Raw genomic sequence first — 19,504 nt, 5'->3', positions numbered from 1 at the left:
TGTCTCTGGTGTCCTGCAGGTTTCCTTGTGGTGGGACAGTGGCTCTGGGAGGGAATATCCCGTAATCCTTCCCTTCTTTCCTGTCTTTGCATCCATGCACAGTGGCTCTCCAGTTAGAACCTGATTTTGTGCAATTGTTTTCAAAGCAAACTGTGGGAACAAGGAATAGTGGGAGAAGAGGGGATTTGGGTGGTGGAAGGCTTCTGTGCAGATCTGTCTTACCTATTGACTTAGCTTTTATTCCACAACCTGCATGTCTGATTACTGAGGTTTCTCCCTTCTCGTGTCCCCCAAACCTCTTGGTGCTTTTCTCCTCTGCAAGCTGTTTACAAGCTCAGCAGTTGGAGCTGGTGGGACCAGAGATGGGACTTTGGGACAAGCAATGCCAGCCTTGCCCATCAGTGGGAGCTTCCTCAGGGGATGGTGCATGTTTTCGGAGGCCCTGCTGTTGGAGCTGGGGTTAACTGAAATTCTGTAGCAAACACCACAAAGGAGGTCAGGTCACCAGAGAGGTTCACTCTATTCTGGAAATAACCTTCAAGCTCATTAAGAACCGGTGCAGCCCTGAGGAGGAGGAAGGGTATGGTATGACCTGGCATTCAGAAAAATTGGGAATCACTGATTTGTCCGTCTGGGATAGTGGATGTATAACGTGGCGCTGTTACGCCTTGCTTGCCTGCCTGCCAAGGATAGGCTGTGTATCGATTAGAAGCTCATCTGTATTTTCAAATGTCTTAGTCAGGCTGTAGGTGTTGGAAGCGTTTTTCAGTATGACAAAATGCCAAAGTTACTTTGTGGATTAAGCCCTCTTCCTCAACTAAAACTCCTCTCCTGCCTTGACGCTCCCTGTGATATGGATGTCGGTGTTTATATTTTAACTTTGTTTTTAGACTACTGAGCCAGATCAAAGATAGAAATTGACTTAGGTAGTAGGCTAAAGGCTGCCCGTGCAGAGGTACAGCAGAGCTATGCAGGAGGTTAAAGCCCCTTGTTTTCCCCAAATCCACTCCTGGCTGATGAGTATGAGCACATAATTCAGATTAAATTAGGCAAAAAGTGAGGAAGAGCCCCCTCTGTCCCTACTTTTTTTTCCTTCTCAGCCAAGTTTCATCCTCCTGCACGTCCCATGGCTATTTGGCATTACCCAGGAATCTGAAGGTGGTGTGTCCCTGCTCACCAGCCCCATGGTCATGGGGTGCTGTTCCCACTGTGCAGAACTGAACACCAGGAGTTTTCCTGCATTTTTGGGTTGTGTCCCTAACACACCAGCTTGCTTTGCTTGGTAAAATACCAGGACCTAGTGGCCGGGAGGCACAAAAGGCTGCATTCACCTTATACACAATTGATGCTCTGCATTTGTCTCTCTGTGCTGGTTGCCAGCTATGCGTTCCCTACTAGGTTTTATCCAGTTACTATTGTACTTATTCAGTGTTTGGATTCAAAGCAGGGTCTGAATGTCGTTGCCCTGTACGTGCTGACAGAGAAGGGGCGAAATGCCTCTTGTACACTGATATCCCATTTCTGACAGCATTGGCCCCTGCATTTATCCACCTGTGAATTACTGCAGGACAGGAGAGGGCAGAGCTGAAGCTGGAGCAGCTGCTGTTGGAATGTTCTGTTTGCAGACAGCTGGTGGGGCTGGTCAACGTGTTATTTCCCCATGGGCCAGCCCTAAGCAGCTGTCATGTGGGAAAGAGTGACCTTTTTTCCCCTCTTTATTTTTTTTTCCTTTTTTCTTTTCTTTTCTCACTTTAGTCTGCCCTAGAAGCAGATCTTTGTAAGTCACCTAAAGGATGGGGCTCGTATCGCGCTGTACCTGCTGTATCAGTAATTATAATTAGCTGTTACAGCAGGAATTATATTGGGAAGGCAAGCGCTGAGCCATTGAGTCCTTGCTATTATTTAAACTCCTTAGGTGCTTATGTTGCTCTTGAGAGTCAGAGTTGAGCTCTTAAATCACTTGGAATCCTTTTGGACAAAACAGTTATTAGAGCTGGGGGCTTTTTTACAAGACCTCGTATGTGTGAGATTTCCCTGTGATGCACAGAGGTAATTGTAGAGTTGTAGCTTACATGTTTTAATGGAAGAGATGTGGCAATGATTAATAACTTGGTCAGCTCACGCTGGCCCTTCCACCTCTAAGGCTGCAGAAGATGGAAAATGCTGTGCAGAGAAACACATCTCCTCTTGGGATGCTGGGCTGGAAGTGCCTGGTGAGGCTGAACGGAATACCGTGTAAACGGTATAATAATGCTGCTTAACTGAGGGTTTTATGTAACTGCAAATAAAAACGTTGGAGCTGCATAAGATCCTTTGTAAAACCCAGGACACTGAGTTCTTCCCTGGCTTCACAGGTTTAAGCACACAATGGAGTTCTTTAATAAACTGAAGTCCTTAATTGTGAACTGCCAGGACTGTCCTCATGTGGTGAGGGCAGAGCTACAAGTTGTTATAGGATATGTACAGTGACAGTGACAAAGTGTTGTGAGCACTGGAGTTGCTTGAGACCACGTGCCCCTCAGCAAGGATTTAATTTAGCACCCTCTGGTCTAAAAAGCCACTGGACCCAGACCTGCCTCTGTGCAAATTCATGGTGGTAGTGTCGCAGAGGAGAGTTTTGCATCAGGATTTCTGAGAACACGGATAATACCAGGGATTATGGCCTCTCTCAGTGGGCAGCAATTAAGGGGTGTCAAGATCATTAATGCATAATTAATCTTAATCTTTCTACTGCTGTATATAGTTAACAAACTAATATGGAAGCAGGGATCCGTGAGCTCCTTTTGACACCTCTAATAATAGAGGCCAGCAGTGAACTTGTTCAATGACTACTTTGGTTTTTCTCGTTATGTTCTGAGCCCAAACAATTAAAAATGGCCTTAAAATTTACTCTCATTAGAAGTCCACTGAGACTGATGAAACTACAAAGGGAAATGCAGGGCTGGCTTTTAGGGCTCTGGTCTGCAGTAGCTCTGCCTCTGAGTTGCTGATTGAAGTGCAAGATAGATATTTGAAATGGAGTAACAGAACTTTGAATGTTTGTGAGCAGTCCTGAGTTAGCAAATCACCAGGAAACTGGCTTAAAAAGAAGTGATTTCTTAGCAAATGAATTGTTAATTATTGAGCTCCTATGAATTCCTGTAATTTTAAAATCACGTTGGCAAGGGATCAAAAGAACATGTGGTGCCAGAGTGTTAGAGTATTTTTATTTATATCTGATTCACAATTGTCTCCATGGCAATGTGAGAGATGGAGGCAGAGCAAAGAAATGAGTTATCACATTATTAAATGACCCAGTGGAAAAAAAATTAAGACATGTTAAGGATTAATTTTACATTATAGAGCTGCCTAGCAAGCCATTATCATTACAGTTAAAGATTTGTTAGCATTTCTATTATAAACATGGTTTTGAAGTGTTTATTACTGTTTTAATTTGCATCAGCTGCAACTTTGCATACAGGTTCTCTGAAAAATGAATTCTAATTTTAAAATGCACCAAGCAGACCCATTTATTAATTTTGGAACGTTTCACTGCTCTGTGTCTTGTAGAGAGTGAGATTTCTCCACTCCAAGAACTAAATAATGGCTTTTTTGTCTTCATAAAAGGAAACCCCAGCCCCCTCAGTTGGAGAAGCAGCCTTTACTAGTATTTTTAGTGGAATTTGGTATGGAACTGTGTATGGTTTTTATAGAGGTGAGTACAGCCCAGCTCTTTGCAAACTGAGCTGTTTCTGCTCTGCTTTTGTCAGAAGTATTGTCAGTAAATGAATAGTAAAATAGAACAAATCACTGGCAAAAGTGAACGTCTCTTAGAGGACAGAGGGTTTGTTTGTTTTGTGGGGGCTGCTCCCCCCCAAGCAGAGGGGGACAGATGCTTTTCATTGCAGCACACAGTTTATGCAACACCCCCCCCCCCCCCCCCCAGCTCTCAGTGGATTATTGCATAATGCAGGATAGAATTTTCAAGCTTGGCTAGCTGTGATTAGGAAGCTAAATGGGGGAAAAAAGCAACGATTCTTGTTCTAAAGCAAAAGTATATTTGCGTCTCTCACCAACAAGGGTGCTGAGCAGGAAGAGGTGCTTTCTCAGCAAGGGCACTGCGAGTGAGAAGCCCCACATATGCTTCCACAGGGGAGATCACCCCATCAACTGCAATTTCAGATATTTTCAGGGTCTTGGAAGCTTCAGATGCCCCAGAAACTTGGCTGCAGCATCACAGTGCTGCAGGAGAGTGCTTTGGATGTGCATGTCAGGTAGAAGTTGCCTAGAGGAAAGGTAACAGCAGGGGTGGTACCAGTGTTAAAACAGAGGAGAAAGAGGAGTCTGGGCTTTATGGACCAGCCCATTTATCTTAAGATTCCCAGAAAATCTGTGAGGCTCTGCAGGGCTGGCTCTGGTCCATCCTGATCAATATTTTCATTCTCAATTTGGGTAATGGAATGGAGAATACGCTTCTTCCAATGACAGGTATATAAAGTCAGGAGGGACTGCAGATTCTTGGGGAGGAAGAACCACAGCCTCTTCTTAAAATAATCTGGACAGATTGAAAGGGTGATCTGGATAAAAGGATAAAAGGGACAAGTGATAGCTTGGGGCAGGAATTGCTGCAGATGGCAAATAGCAGGCTAGGCAACACTTCAGGAGAAGGCTCTGGGGTTACAGTATGCTGTCAGCAGGACAAAACTCAGCATGTCGTGTAATGATAAAAAGGCACTCTGCAGGGCTGTGTGCAGGGAAGGCACATGAAATGATGCTGCTGCTCCAGCAGCCCAGGGGAGGGCTCAGCAAGATACGGGACACAGCGTGACCACCGATGACCTGGCTGGGAGGGAGGGAAAGCGTTCCAATTGTATTTGATATCCCAGAGGAACTCAGGTAGGCTGGATGGCTTGGTGTGAGAAGACACTGGGAGGAGTGTTGCTCCTCATAGGAGATGCACTGTACAATCTGGGAATGGATGAGCGCTGAACCTTGCTTTGTGTTTCCTCCAGAAGCCATGGTGACCAGCAGGGGTGTTTGTGCAGGAGAAAGGATCAGCAATACAGAGTTCTTTTGCAGCTCACCCATTTGTTGCAGGTGTCTCTCTTCTGAGCACTGACCTACCTTGACTCTTCTTAGCTTTCCTCTTTAATTGTACAAGAAGTTCTCAAGAGGGGAACAGCACTGAGCAGGACAGAGCTAGCTGAATTCCCTCTACTTTACTTGATTAAGTCCAGTGCTGTTTTTGCATGCAGCTAGCTAGCTCTCTGCAGGTGATAGAATAACTAATCAGAGTAAAAACATCAAATGAAATGAAATATAGACTGTAAACACCATTGTAATTAGTAGCTTTATGGGACTCTGTCAGTGACTGATCATGGAGCAGATTTCTTGCTTTCCATCTTGAGAATATTTGGGATATTAGTCATGGCTGAATGCCTGCTTGTGTCTTCCTATCCAGGATTTAGGGTATTCTCACCCTGGTTCTCTGTGCACGCCCTGTCTATTATGAAGTATTGAAAGCTGTCCTTGGCCTCACACTGACCTCTGGCTTTGCCTTCCTGTGGGTCAAATGAGCTTGAAGAAGGTGGCCTGGGTTTGGTGCTGGCTGTCACCCCTCTTAAGTGATGGACTGGTTTGCTGTTTGAGGAGCCTTCTGATGGCTTTGTGTGGAGGTGCAGGTGAACACAGGAAAGCACAGCATCTGCAAGTGCTCTAGATGTGTAATGGGGCTGGATGAGCGTGTGGGGATTGCTCTCCCTGGGTGTTTAGGGCTGCCAGTGGGATTCCTGATGCAAATAGAGCAGCTTTTCTGTGCATACTCCAGTATAATGTATTGATGAGACATTGTCGTATCTTGGAGAAGGCTCCAGGGGGAACTTAGAGCAGCTTTTCAGTACCTAAAGGGGCTTTGGCCAAGGGCCTGTAGGGACAGGACAAGGGGAATGGCTTAACCTGCCACAGGGGAGACTGAGATGAGCTCTCGGGGAGAAGCTCTTCCCTGTGAGGGTGCTGAGGCGCTGGCACAGGGTGCCCAGGGAAGCTGTGGCTGCCCCATCCCTGGCAGTGCTCAAGGCGGGGCTCGGGTGAAGGCGCCCCTGCAGGGACCGGGGCCGTTCCTCACACTTTTCCCTCGCTTGGGCAGGTTTTGCCCTTATTTGGATGTGTTTCTCGTAGGCGTCACAAGCCCTGCCCTGCCCTGTGGTGGAACCGGTTGGAACCGGCCGTATCCGGGTGGGGCAGCCCCGACGCCACCTCACAGCGGCGCCGGCAGCGGCCGGGCCTCGGTGCGCGGTTTAAGGGGCTGTATTTCGAGCACCGTTCTTTCCTCCTGCGCGTCTTTGGAGCCGGGTGAGCCCTGCTCTGTGCCTGGAGCCGGCAGCCTTCGTCTTGGAAGTTCATCAAGGGTGATTTTCGGTAATTTGCTTTCCATCCTGTTAAAAAACAAACAGCGTTTCTCGGCTGCAGAATTACCGCCTGTTATGTAAGCAGGAACTCTTTTATTTTTTTTCTAAATTTTAAAATACCCAAACACTTCACATTTACGTCTAGATAAATATATATATAGACAGAGAACAGGTGGCTGGGGCTACACTTTGGTAGCTAATGGCTCCAGAGCTGTTGCATGTCTGAGGGGGAAAGTGGGGTAGCAAAGCCAGTGATCATAATGAGTTACTCAAGTGAATTAATGTGTTGGTGCCTGGGTATTCCAGCCGGGTCAGCCCATGGCTGTGGGAGAAGGGCAGTGGGGGGGCTCCTGTGGGCTTTAAGGCCTCGCAGAAGGAGCTGGTGGGGCTGTGAGGTGCTGGAAGGGAACATGGTGTGGCTGATGGCTGGAAAAGTGGTAGAGCAGGGGCTGGGTTTTTTTAAAGCCTTTCAGTAAGATGGAGAGGAGGAATGATTTCCATGACAACAATTCAATTAGGGAGAGAAATGAAGGCTCTTGGAGAGGGAATGTGAAAGAAGGTGTCACTGCTGTGAACCTGGAGGGGGTTTGGGGGAGAGCAAGGGCCTGAGTACAATCAAAACATTAAAACACGAAAGCCTGATTATTGCTTGTGAATCAGCCGTTTCAAAAGGAAATAAATGATGGGAAGAGTGATGTGAAGCAAGCCCTTGGTGAGGAGATGGAAGGGATGGCAGGGGAGGTTGGGAGGAGGGCAGGCAGGGGAGGGGAGCAGCAGGTATGGGATGTGGCCACACACCCCGCAGAGCAGCGCAGCTTTGCTCCACCACTGCAATTCTTCCATATGTGTAAGGGGTCAGTGGACAAGGCAGGTCTGGGGTCCATCTCTGAGTGTTCAGGCTCCTTCTGTGTTACTTTGCACATAGGTGGTCTCTGTTTGCAGGCTTTCTCCTTGTGCCCTGAAGCCTTCTAGCTGTGTGTTTCCCATGCAGGTTCCAGCAGTCTGGGTATCCCTGCAAGCTGCTCCCCAAGTTAGCATCTAGCTATTTTCTGTTATCGCTCTTCATTAGCTGATCTTTCTATATCCTTGAAGCCCAGCTCCTTTTAGTGCTAACTAGAAATGGCCTATCATCTCAAAATTACTTGGATCTTTAGTATGATTATTTCTGGGTTTAGACACTGTAATTTTGGGCATTACATGGACTGGGGTACTTGGTTCTGGCACTGACGCTATTGATCTTTAGAAGTTTGCTTGGCCATCAGAAGCCCATCCTGAAGCAATGATGATTAACAAAAAAAACCCCAAACCAAAATGTCAATCATGTGTTCATTGAGCTATTTGAATTCTGTGCAGCAAGAGCAGGCTTGAAAGGGACTTGGATGTATTTTCCTGCTGTAAACCAAACAGGTTGTCAATTTGAAAGGTACTTGGTTATTGCTGATAAAAGACATGGCCAGTAAAAGGCAGGAAGATACACTGGGAACAGATAACCTAGTCTATAAACAGTTGGTGTTTGTTATATGTCTTTGTAATGCAGTGGTTTTGAAGACGAGCTTAGTGAAATTTCAACTTACCAGACAAAAAAGTAAATAAATGCTCCTTGGGGTGGGTGAGATAGTGCTCTGCAGGGTAATTACTCCCAGAGCGCAGTGGGAATGAGGGAGCATGAAGTGTTGGTCAGCTCAGAGCAGCCTTGAGCTGCCGGGAGGCTGTGTTTGATCCGGCTGGGTGTCTCCAGTGCAGTGCTGTGCTGTGCTGGTGGTGTCCAGACTCTCTCCAAAGCCGCCTGATGTTGGGGGGACCTGCACCAGGACTGGAGCAGCAGCAGCTGGTTTGCCTGGGTCTGATGGGGTATAGGGCATAGGCAGAGCCTCCTTCACAGTGGCATACTCGTGGCCACATGGCTGCAACTGTGTGATGTGATGGACAGTGCGTGATCCCAGGCAGCACTAATGCAGAAGCATAAATCCCCCTTGCTTTTGGTAAGCCCAGACATCAGCACTGCTTATAATTAGCATTGCTGCCCCCACATGCCTTTTCAGGATCTGGCTTTCAGCAGCTGTTAACTCTGCTGGTCATTAATTGTTTGGGCTGGAACAATCCATGGGCAGAGATTGGCACTGAATTATGGAACTTCTCTCCCTGCCTTTACCATGGATTTTCTGTGCAGCATCAAGGAAACAGAGGCAGCCCATGCTACCTTGGTGATCCATGGCTGCCTTTCCTTGTTCTCTGGGATCCTACCTCGGCATTGCTGATTTGCTGGATTGCTGAGAGACCTCCCTCCCCCCCCCCCCCCCCCCCCCCGGAACTGAAGAGCAGAACACCTGTGATTTGAGTAGTAAAGAAATGAGCTTGAGGCACTCCAAGTCAAATGCCTGGGATAGTGGATGAGGTTTTAGGCATTTTGCCTTGCTCCACCTGTGGAGCTGAGCAGAAGGATCACTCAGAGCTATGTAGAGAAGACCCAGTAAGGTTAGCTGAGCTCTGGGATACAGTGTGGTGAAAGAAAGGCAATGAAGAAATCAGCTGCCTTATGCTCAGGGCAGTCCAAGCAACATGCAGGAAACAAATCACTGACAGGTGGGGAGCGAGTGAAGCATTGGCTTGGAGCTCCCTGAGCAAGCACCCACTTCGCCTCACCCTGAGCAAGGTCAGTGGAAAAAGTCTGACTGCATATTTTTTTATATATATGTATATATATATAGAGAGAGAGAGACTGTATCATAATGTGAAACTAAGCAGCTGTGGAGCATTTGGCCTTGTCCTTCTGTTAGAGCTCTGACAACCCCTGGTGCTCTCATCTCTAGTGTTTCGTACAAGGAGGCATTGGGGGTGACTGATGAAGTAGTTGGGCCAATATATCCTCCTACTTTTTTTTCAGGAGATGATGGTGCTTCTCTTTTATGACCTCACTGGGTATTAGTCACCATCCATCTCACTTGCTCCCACACTGCTGCTGTTCTGAGTCTAGTCCAAGGTCAGAAAGTCCCAATAACCCTGGCAACAGTGGAAGGCAGAAGGACAAAATGCACCCTCACATTCCCAACTTACAGCTTAGTCATGTTTTTTTCAAAGTGGCATTGTTAAAAAGTGGATATGATTTTAAAACATGCACAATACTGAAGCCCCGGTTTAATTGCTGGTTACAGATGCTGCTTTGATCCAAGCAGAACTTCTGAGCCAAGCTGAAGTTCTTACAGAGAAGAGTTTGTGAAATTCTGAAGAGGAGGAAATCAGCATTAAAATAGCATTTGTAGAGAATCTTAAGCAAAATGTGCACTTTTCAGTAAAGGCCTTTGCATCATAAATTAGCAACATCTGTCCTCCTATTCTATATGTTATTTCCTCTCCAAATCCCCTCTAGAATCAGAAGTATTCTTGGATACATTGAACCGTGGTTGAAGATGCTTCATAAAATATGCATAAGCACTTGTCACTTGGATATTGCTTCTTAGTACTTGCCACTGTATTTTCACAAATTAACCCTCCAAACATGACTGTTGCCTGTGGTGAATATGGGTTGTGTTTCTAAGGGGCTTGTTGCCTGCTGTGGGTGGCAAAAAGCTGTTGAATTGGTCCTTCCTTTGTGGACTGTTTTTCAGAGAGCCCTAACATGTGCCATCATTCTGAGAACCTGCTCAGGCTTGTTCCCTTTGCTGGGGTGCAGGCGGAGAGCCCCAAAAAGCCTGGTAGCAAGGAACAGATTTGACTTGCATCTGCATTAGTGCCAGGTCCTTGGAGCTACAGCTGAAGAGAGTCCAGAGCCAAAACTCAGTTTTCTGCAGTCTGCTGGAAGGGCAAGGGCACTTCTCTGTTATTGTGCATCAGAAAGAATAAGAAGGGGAGGAATTTGGTGCAGAGCTTGTCAGGTTGTAGAAATTGGGTTTAAAACACCCCTCAAACCTCTTTAAGGGGAAGATGGGGGGAAGGATAGATTTTGTGTAACTGTGTATTAGACTTTTGCATTTAATAATACTTTAGCAGCAAATTTTAATTGTTGTAATAGTCTCAAAACTTTGCCTCTGTAATTAAGTGTACATGTATTTCCAGTCGTGAGTGAACAGGCCAGTACCAGGACCCAGGAAATAACTGTTGTAGATGCGTGTTCAGTTCTGAAAAGTCGTTGCTGTCTTTGTACAGCGTATTGTGGTGACTGCTGAAGAGCTGAGCAATTCAGAGCATGGTTTACAGATAAGCTGTGAGAAAACCAGATTTTAGAGGGATGACAAAAGGTAGGATAACCTGTCATCTTCCCCACCACTGAGACACTGCTGATGCCTCAGAAGGCAGATTAACTCTCACGGTTGGTTCAGGTGCAGACTGTGCTTGACTGCTCAGAGGGAAATAAGGGCTGGGAGGGTGCAGGAGGGGTTGCTTCGTCTGTGCCTCTGTCCCAGTGAAAGCTCAGCTCTACCTCTGAAATTCCTTGCAGATAGCCTTTCCTTCTGGAGTGCCAGTGCTGAAGAGCATCTAGTGCTCCCAGGCAATCTGTTCCAGTGTTTCACTGTTCAGCAGATAATATTGAAGAATAAAGTCCAGTCCTGGAAAGCCCCTAAGTGTGAATGAAAACATTTAAAAATCAATACTGTGCTTTACAAGGAGAAAATGGGTGTGCGGTGACACTAGAGACAGATACCAGGCAGATTTAATGCCTGATCCGGAAGTCCTTACTCAAGCAGAAGTTTCATTTTATTCCTAAATACTTTTATTTCTGCTTTACTAACTTAATGGCCCCATGCACCCATTAGTGGCATATGTGTAGCTTTGGGAGCACTGAGGCCAGCTTTGGGATGGACTTGTTGGCATTTGGGCTGTTGTGTTATGAAACCACCAGCCAGTGTGAGTTTACTCACCACCCTGCTGTAACTGAGCGAGATGGAAGCTATCATTGTCTCAGGGGCAAGCAGGACAGGGACTGCCCATCCTCAGCCCCTGCAGAGGTAGGGTCTTGGTGACTACTGAGTCCATGTGTTTCCGCATAATCTCATGTGTGGCCAGGCTTTGCTTGTGTTTGTTTTGCAGGTGGAAATAGCTTCGAGGCTTCTTTGTGCTTCCCTGATCCTTTAGCTCCGCTGTACTAGGCAGGTGTGATCAGGAATTACATGGCAGGAGGGAGAAGCCAGCACTGAGCTTCATGGAAAAGCCAGGCTTTGCTTTTTGGAACATGCATCGCAATTCCTGTAACGCGAAGGCAGAAAACCTTAAGTGTGTAATCACTGAAAGGTCAGCTGGCTTCATGCACATTAGTAACATGCATAAAAATTTAATGAGTCTTACTAATTGGTTTGTTGTGGTGGAATTTTATTAATGACACACCATCGATATTTAGTTAATGCTAAAAACTTAAGTGCAATGAAAGCTGCTCTTCACGCATGCCTGCTTCTCTTTGATAAAATTACAAGATTTGAAGCTGGTGAGGGCTGCACTGTTGGAGACAGCACAGGCGCAGTCCCAGAGCTGGGGATTACACAGGTCTGTGGTAGGACATGAATTCAGCCTTCACTGCCTCTGTTCCTCACTGCTGCTCCATTGCCTGAGCACCCTGATGCTTGCCCTGATAGCAGTACTGTCAAAGCCCAGACTTCCTGGGACTTAATCTCCTGCTGTTGTGGGTTACCTTTATATTCAGAATGTGAAGATTGGCTTGTTTGCTTTACAGGTTTTGTAAAGCTTCTTGCTTTTGGAAAATTAACCAGTTTGGGTCTGTGTTGCAAGCTGTATATGCTGGAAACGTTGTGATTAAATGTTCAGGAAAGAGTAAGATAAGGATGTTCATCAGTTAAAATTGTATTTTTCCTTTTTACTCCCACACTTAGAAGAAGAAACAGATATTTTTGTTTTTATTACAGTCTATCCAATTAACTGCATGAATAAGTATCCTGCATTTCTGAAAACTAATATTCCTGAAGAAAACTACAGAAATGTTCTGTTTAAAATATGATGATGTCTTGCGAATCCTGCACTGTTGTTCAAACAATAGGTCTCTAAGACCCTAATTTTAGGGAAACAAGGTGAGCTCTAGGGCTGTACAGGTTTAAATAAATTGGTTGAAGCAAAACCTACTTGCAGTCAATGTCAGGGGTTCAGTTAAGCACTTTCACCTCTCCTGGTGTGAAGAGGCAAAACCCAATAAATTCAGACATGAGCCAAGAAGAAGAATGTTACCTTTTCTGGGTTATCATCTCTTCCTTCGTGGATACCTCCAGTATCTATGGACGTGTGCTGGGGAGCTCCCTGGAGTGTGCACCTTACATTCTTGGATGGAGTTGTTTTAAATGTGATCCTTTTCCAACTGTGCTGTAGAGCATCCCTCAGTGTGTGTTTGACAGCCCAGTGTCCTTGGAGCTCGGGGTGAAGGAAAACACAGGATCTCTCTATTTGCAACCTTGTGCCCATGTCAGATGTGGTTATGTATGATACGCTCAATTTTTTTGAGGAAAGATGTGCCAGGCACATAGTGGAGCATTGGGGAGCCTGTATCTGTATTAATCCTTTATACTGATATTTTTCTTCTCCATAGCTACTTGAAACTTGTTGAGAATTCCTCTGGTTGCAGACTTTGGGAACCCTTGATGGATGCCTAGCAGACAGGTGCATTTTTCCTTGCTGGGTTTCAGAAACACTTCTGCAGCATCCTTGTTTTTCAGAGCAGGATTACAAGCAGTCAAAGTGCCACATTATGATAGGTGATCACTGCTGAGGTTAAACTGGAGTTTTGTTGTGGGCTTGCATTAGCAGCTTTGATTGACAAGTTCCCCCTCTTGAGCTAGTTCACCCTTCATCTTCAAGTTTCTGTCTTGCCCAGCCTTGAACTGAAGGGTAGGAGGGTGACATCAAAAGGGAGGTTCATTTATAGTCTGGTGCCTGTAAATATTTGTCTCTGAGTTTCATCTAAAATTCAGTGGAGATGGTGAGGTTCAAAGGGTGTGTTTGGAAGGTAAGGGCTAGGATTTTTGCTTTTTATGAAGTCTATATTTTCCTACTCTTTGTTTGCTTTTTTGAAGCTTGCCAGCAGGCTTTTGTAAGAATTCTTGAAAGTAGTGGCTCCCATAAGGGACTCTTGGCAAATCTGGGGATCTGGTGATGGAATTTTCCATGTCAGGCAATGAAGGATCTGAACCCCAGTGCACAGAACAGTGAGTGATTTCTTCTGTTTGCAGAAATTAGAATTGTCTTAGAAAAAAAATCTTAGAAATGTGCTATATGAGTAAGAGTGGCAGAGCATTCGTTGAAGATGCCAGGAAGAAATCTAGAATAGGCTGCCCTTGGAAGGCAGTGCTTCCCGTTGATTAATTAAACATCCCACCTTGGTGATCCAAATGTACTTGGTATGTATGAGATGTTGGGTGAGTAAAGATGGCAAAATAAGGGTTGGGTTTTTTTTTTGCCAACAAGATTTGCAGTGCAGGATGCATCCGGGGCTGTTATTCCATGTACAGCATTTGTATGTTGAGGCAGAACTGCGTAATCCTCTTTCCTATACTCTCAGAACAGGACAACTGAGTCATTCAACTCCTTACCCTGAGCTGAAATGCAGAGATGAGAAAGTGGTTGGTGAGGGTCCCTGCATGTCCTCAGTGGCATGTTCTACAATGGGACTGTAGAAATGGGGTCTTGGTGTGGATTTCCCTCTCGGGTGTGTTTGGTGATCTTTCTTCTTCTCTTTGTGTCTTTTCTCTTTGGTGATGATTAAGTCTTTGTGTCTTATCTCTTTGGTGATGCATCTGACTGGCAGAGCAGTGGTATGGATCAGGCAGTGGTTGTGCTTCAAGGTTGGGTCCCTGTGTACTTCTCTTGTCCCATGCCAGGTTTCTCACTTTGGCCAAGACTTTTGCTTGTGCCTCAAGTGGGAACCAGGGGAGAGGCTCAGACTTCTTGCCATGAGGTCAAAGTCTACCAGGATAAGGGTGGTAAAGTTTGCAGAGGACGATCTCCACCCAACTTGCCTGATGTTTGTCATCAGTCAGATGTTGATTTTTATGTTCAGGCCAGCAGATAAATATGCTACCTGAGAAGTTACCTAATATTAGCCAGATCAAGGCACTGTGCAGGAGAGAAACCAAGAATAATTAATCTTGGAGTGCCTGGGACCAGCAGCTGTTCTCCCAGAGCAGGAGGAGAAGCAGAGGTAGAAAAGGAGGTGAGAATGATCCCGGGTAAACTGGTGCAAATGTTACTCAAGACTGGTGGCATCTAAGGAGCTTTAGCCCTCAGGGAGGATTCTGTGAAGGTGGGACCTCTGAGGCAGGGAAGCTTTTCTCCATACCTGGCTATGGTAGATTAAGGGTGGGACATCTTCATCCAAGAGATAATGGAAAGGCTTCAAGTATGGCTTTTAGCTTTTTGAACCAGTGATCGATGGTTTCTATTTTTAGATGTATATTTAATGGAAATAGCAGGTTTTCAATCTTTGTACAGTCAAGTTTCATTTCTACTCCTGCCACTTCCTCTTTGCTCACTGCTGTTCCTGTCAGTCTCTCCTGGACTGTTGCCTCCTGCTTTTCCTCGGTCTGTGTTCGCTGTCTAGTTCTGTCTCTTTTTTCCCTGTGCTGATTCACAAGCCTGTCAGCCTTAAAGAGTGTATGATCTTGGGCTCTGTGTTATGCCTCTCCTGCTATTGCCATGCTCCCCCTAGGAAAGCATCCTGCTGCAGCTGGGTGCTGTGGCCTCAGTCTTCATCCATGGAGCTGTAAAAGGAGTGGGCCCTTTCCTTGGCATCCAAATCAAGCCCACTCCAATTAGCAGAAGTGGGAAGCATCTGCGTTTTCTTTAATGTCAGTGTGGCTGCAGGTATTCAGGACCTGTTGAGAGATGGAAACTTGTGAAAGTATTAGATTGAATTTATTGGGGTTTTTAAGTACTGGCATTTTAAATTTCTTGCCTTTCTGCTGTGTGCTTGTCAGTAGAAATAAATATAGCTGGGAAGTTGGATGAGACCAGTTTCCCACCAAGCTTGGGGGTGTCTGGCTTTCTGTATCCCAGCCTCCCGGCATGGTCCATGGCTCTTATTAAAGACTTGTTAATTCTGAGAGCCAATCTTGAATGAAATCCTAGACTAATATTTGACTGCATCCCTTTAAAGATTCAGCATCTAGTGTTGTGTTAGATTCCTGGCACTTGCTTCTGATATAAATTTGAAATGCTGATTTTACAAATGAGCTCTGATCCAAAGTGCTCATCCTGTAGGTGAAAGTTTGAGCTCATAAATTTATTAACTCTCAGACCATTATCAAAATCAATATTTGTTCACGTTTTTTTTGCGTATTTATCTTAACAGTGGCTCCAGATTTACATTTCTGATCCGTCGTGGGTGTTGTCTGTATTTTAAGTCTGCATGCTACAACCAAGTTCCTATCCTAGCTTCAAAGGAAAATATAGGACCAATTTTAATGACAATGTACAATTGTACCGACATGTCCCAAAGCCTGGGGAAACCTATTCATTAAAAATTAATGGAGTAGGAAGTCCTGGCATAAAGTAAAGCCTTGAGTGAAATTCCATGGCTTCATGGACTGTTAATTCTTTATTAGGTTTTCCTAAGGCTGAGATAAAAGGCATTTTATCTTTTTTAAGGTTTGCATTAACATGTCATTGAGTTTTATAGATACATTGATCTTCGTTTGGCTAATCGAGAAAGGGGAATAGAAATGTGTTATATGCTAGAGCAAAGAAAACTCGCAACACTTCAGGTTTTCTTGTTATTTTTAGTTAAGTTTTCTTCAGATACAGAATTGTGGCCAATGGCCAGAGTTGTGACATTCAGCTCACTGTATTTTATTGACTATCCTGCCTAAGTTTATTTCCCTTTTCTTGATCTTTTTTAATTGCCTTTACTTTGTAGCTGCTTTGGCAGTGAGGTTGGTGTGTCTTCACTGGAAGCTAGCAAGGTTTGGCAGTATTTCTTAGAAATACTGTCCGTGTCTGTGATGGGTTCTTGGCTACCTGAGTGTTTTTATAACATGTATTCCAGCATGAGATAGGGCAATGGAGTATGTCTTTCGATTCAGAGAAAGGACCTGAGTCTGACTGGTTCCAATAGTTTCTTTCCCGCCCATGAACAAAGGTTAAGTGTTGGGTCTGCAAATTTCCAGGAGAAGGCACATGCCATAGGACCTGGGTGGGACTATGCACCTGGAGCGTCTGGGAAGATAAAAACAGTTCTTACTCCCTTACCCTAGCTGTGAAATCTTGGCTTGGTTGAAGTTGGAGGGACTTTGTTAAGCCAGGGATTGATCTCTGCTCTTTTGGTCAGCCCGTTAGTGCCTTGTGCTGCTTGGGAGTCTGTGGCTTACTGCTGGGGGCTTTTTATGGTGCCCATCTTCAGGAGAAAAACATCATCCTCACCAGACTCACTATGTGCATTTATTAAGGAAGCCCCTATGGAGAAAACTATTAATAGCCATCGTTCTTAACAAAGATTGTGTGGTGGTTGGTGTATTAGCACTTTGCATGAGAGCGTGTGAAAGAGGAACAAAATGATAGATGGATTTTGGCTTTTCTCTGTTGAAACTCATTGTTTCATCAGTTCTGCATGTGGATGATGGAAGTAGGCCCAGGTGACAAAAAAGGGGTGGCCATGGATCTCTGCAGCTGGAGAGAGTTCCACCCCAGGTTGGATGTTTTGTTCCCAGCCTCATTAGAGCTCTGCACATTGACAAATGGGATGAACCAAGCACTGAATTAAGTCCCCTGTGAGCACTGTGAGATGATGACCTTCCCTGCTTGTTAGCTCTGAGGTGGGCAATCTTCCATTTCTCCACATTGCATGGACAACCAGGACTGTGTTCACAACAGAAAAGCACAGGTTGGTTTCGGAGATGGTTTCCTTCGTATCAAGGATTTATTTGATCCTTTCCTTGCCACCCAGTCTTGCCAAGCCAAAGCATCAGAGCAGCTTAGATCTCACTTCTCATCTTCAGCTCCCCACTCTTGCAGCCTCTAGCAAATGCTTATTTTAGCACCAGCTGTCTGTGATCCCTTTGAACTCTCTGATATGAGATTAAATGTTAATTTACTATGTATCATTATAGGATTATATGTTATCTCTAGGATAATGGAATCCAAATGTTAGAATAGCATGTTTGAGATTTAGTGCTTGCACACATTTTCCTCCACTCAGGAAACAAGAATAGTTGAAGGTTAGAAGACTAAAAAAGAGGTGAATTAATCTGACTGATCACATCTAGCTAAGAGCTCAAGCCCTGAAAGAATGTAGCCAGAGGTTCATAATCTTTTTGCAGAGTTCAGAATAAGCAGAGAAATAGTTGACTGAGCTTTTTGAAAACTAAGTAAGTATGAAGGAATTGTTATCCGCTTTGGGTGTTCCATGGGCTAAATCCCCTGGATAAATTATGCAGTGTGAATTATGTACTCGCCTGTAGTTACAAATGCCGGATGAAGCAGAGTGCTCAAGTGACCTGTATGCTGAGTTTGTGCAGAATTTTATTCTCTGGGCTGTGGGTAGGTGAGCATTACTAGATGTAATAAGATATGACTTGAACTTGAATTGACTTAAAACTTGAACTGCACTTGGATGTATCTACATAAAGATTTACAGGAGATGCCACTAAGCAGAAGGTGAACACAGTTATTTTGCTGCTCCTCTCACTGCCCATTATGGCAGCTTCAAATGGCCAAATGCTGACACTGAGCTGTGATGGAGCTGCATTCTAGACAGAGATGAGATTGGGGTTGGTGAGGTCAGTTGTATTTACGGGGTCTTATTCCAGTCAGAAACTGGGCCTGCAAACTTGTGCTAATGCAAGAAGTGGCCCAGAGGAGCAGGAAGCAGATGTTTGTATTTCTAACCTCTGCACTAGATTATTACTGGTACAAATTCAGTTTCTATTTCTTAAATGATAAATTTTCCCTGAAATAACTGACAGCTAGTACTGCATGCTAACCCTATGCATAAACACTCCTGGTGTGGAAAGGTTGAGCCTCAACTTTCCAGATCTCTCAGTCTTGAGTCCTTTTTCCCAAGCTGCTACAGGTTGCTATCAGTGAGTTGTTTCAATTCAGAGGTAAGAGAGGAAAGTTGGGAAACACTGCTATAAATTAGTGTGCATCCAGTTCGCTACCAGCTCATCCTCGTAGGTGAGCACTTTCTGCTGTGGTCCAGGCAGCGGCCTAAACTAATTCTAAATTGATCATCATCTTAATGTAATCATCGTGTTGATGTTCTGGAGTTTCCTATCTCATGTGTCCGGTTGGGCTATGAGAGTGGTTATCTTGTGACTCTTTCTCAATGTTGTAATTGCCCTGTCATGGAGGAAATAATTAGATCCAGCTTTTTGCCTTCTTGGGCAATCTCAAATCTGATCTAATTTATTTCTCTTGACTCTTGAAGAGTTTGAAAATGCTGTCAGCTAATGCTCATTATCTTCTATTACCTTAATATAGTAACACAAGTGAACCTCCTCATCCAACTTTGTGTATTCCTTGGGAGTTCTTATTCGTTGCCTATAAGTTAATAATTGCCTGTGAGCAAGATAACTGTATTTGGTGCATCGCAGTATGAAAGCCATAATAAGGTTTCACTTTCTTTCCACACCAATATTTTGACAAGATCTCCTTGAACTACCTCCTCCAGAGCTATTGGGAATTTTCCTTGTGCTTAGAAAATCGAACTCTAAATTACTAATCGGCAGCAGACAGAGAAACAAACACCCAAGAAGTCCTGGGTGAGGCTGCAGGCTCCTTCCCCCCTGGCCATGAGAAGCCGTTCTCCACGTGTGAATGACAAGCTGTAGCCTTTGCTCTTTGTAGTAAGAGAAAAGTGCTACTGAGGGATGGTTATTTCGTCCATTCTGACAGCATCTGCTGTGGATTTGGAAAATATGTCAAATGTGTATTCATAAAGTAAAGTAATGCATTCGAGCATGAAAAATTCTGTTTTGTTCTGATAGCGGGATGTGCTCGAGCAGGACTATTTCGATAAGCAAGGGAGCAGGGGAGGAGGTCAGCAGCCTCCCTAAGAATACAAAGCTCTTTTACTCTGTAGCAAATTAATGGAGTTGCTTGAGGCTGTTGTAATTCCAAAAATAAAATGTTGAATTAAGTAAAGGAATCTGAGAGAAGACAGAAACTTTTGTTCTGGGTATGTTTTTGGGATG

General features: G+C 44.8%; 1 protein-coding gene across 3 annotated transcripts in view; it reads left to right on the top strand.

Annotated features, from left to right (window-relative positions):
• The window catches only part of LOC133275897 (transmembrane protein 132B-like), a 233,867-nt gene that overhangs the window by 32,232 nt on the left and 182,131 nt on the right, over positions 1–19,504 (top strand). The window contains exon 1 of one of the 3 annotated variants that reach the window (XM_061466177.1): positions 6,271–6,396. The exons of the other annotated variants lie outside the window; for them this stretch is intronic. The gene's annotated coding sequence lies outside the window, so the exon portion shown is untranslated. Of the gene's footprint in view, positions 1–6,270; positions 6,397–19,504 lie in introns of those variants that run through there. 3 annotated transcript variants of the gene reach the window in all.

The sequence above is a fragment of the Pezoporus flaviventris genome, unplaced genomic scaffold (assembly GCF_033815535.1).
Source record: "Pezoporus flaviventris isolate CSIRO_AGI_PZ_B2104156 unplaced genomic scaffold, CSIRO_AGI_Pfla_v1 ptg000041l, whole genome shotgun sequence".
Lineage (NCBI taxonomy): Eukaryota > Metazoa > Chordata > Aves > Psittaciformes > Psittacidae > Pezoporus > Pezoporus flaviventris.
The sequence above is the reverse complement of the archived record's forward strand: the minus strand, read 5'-3'. Positions and strand labels throughout refer to the sequence as shown.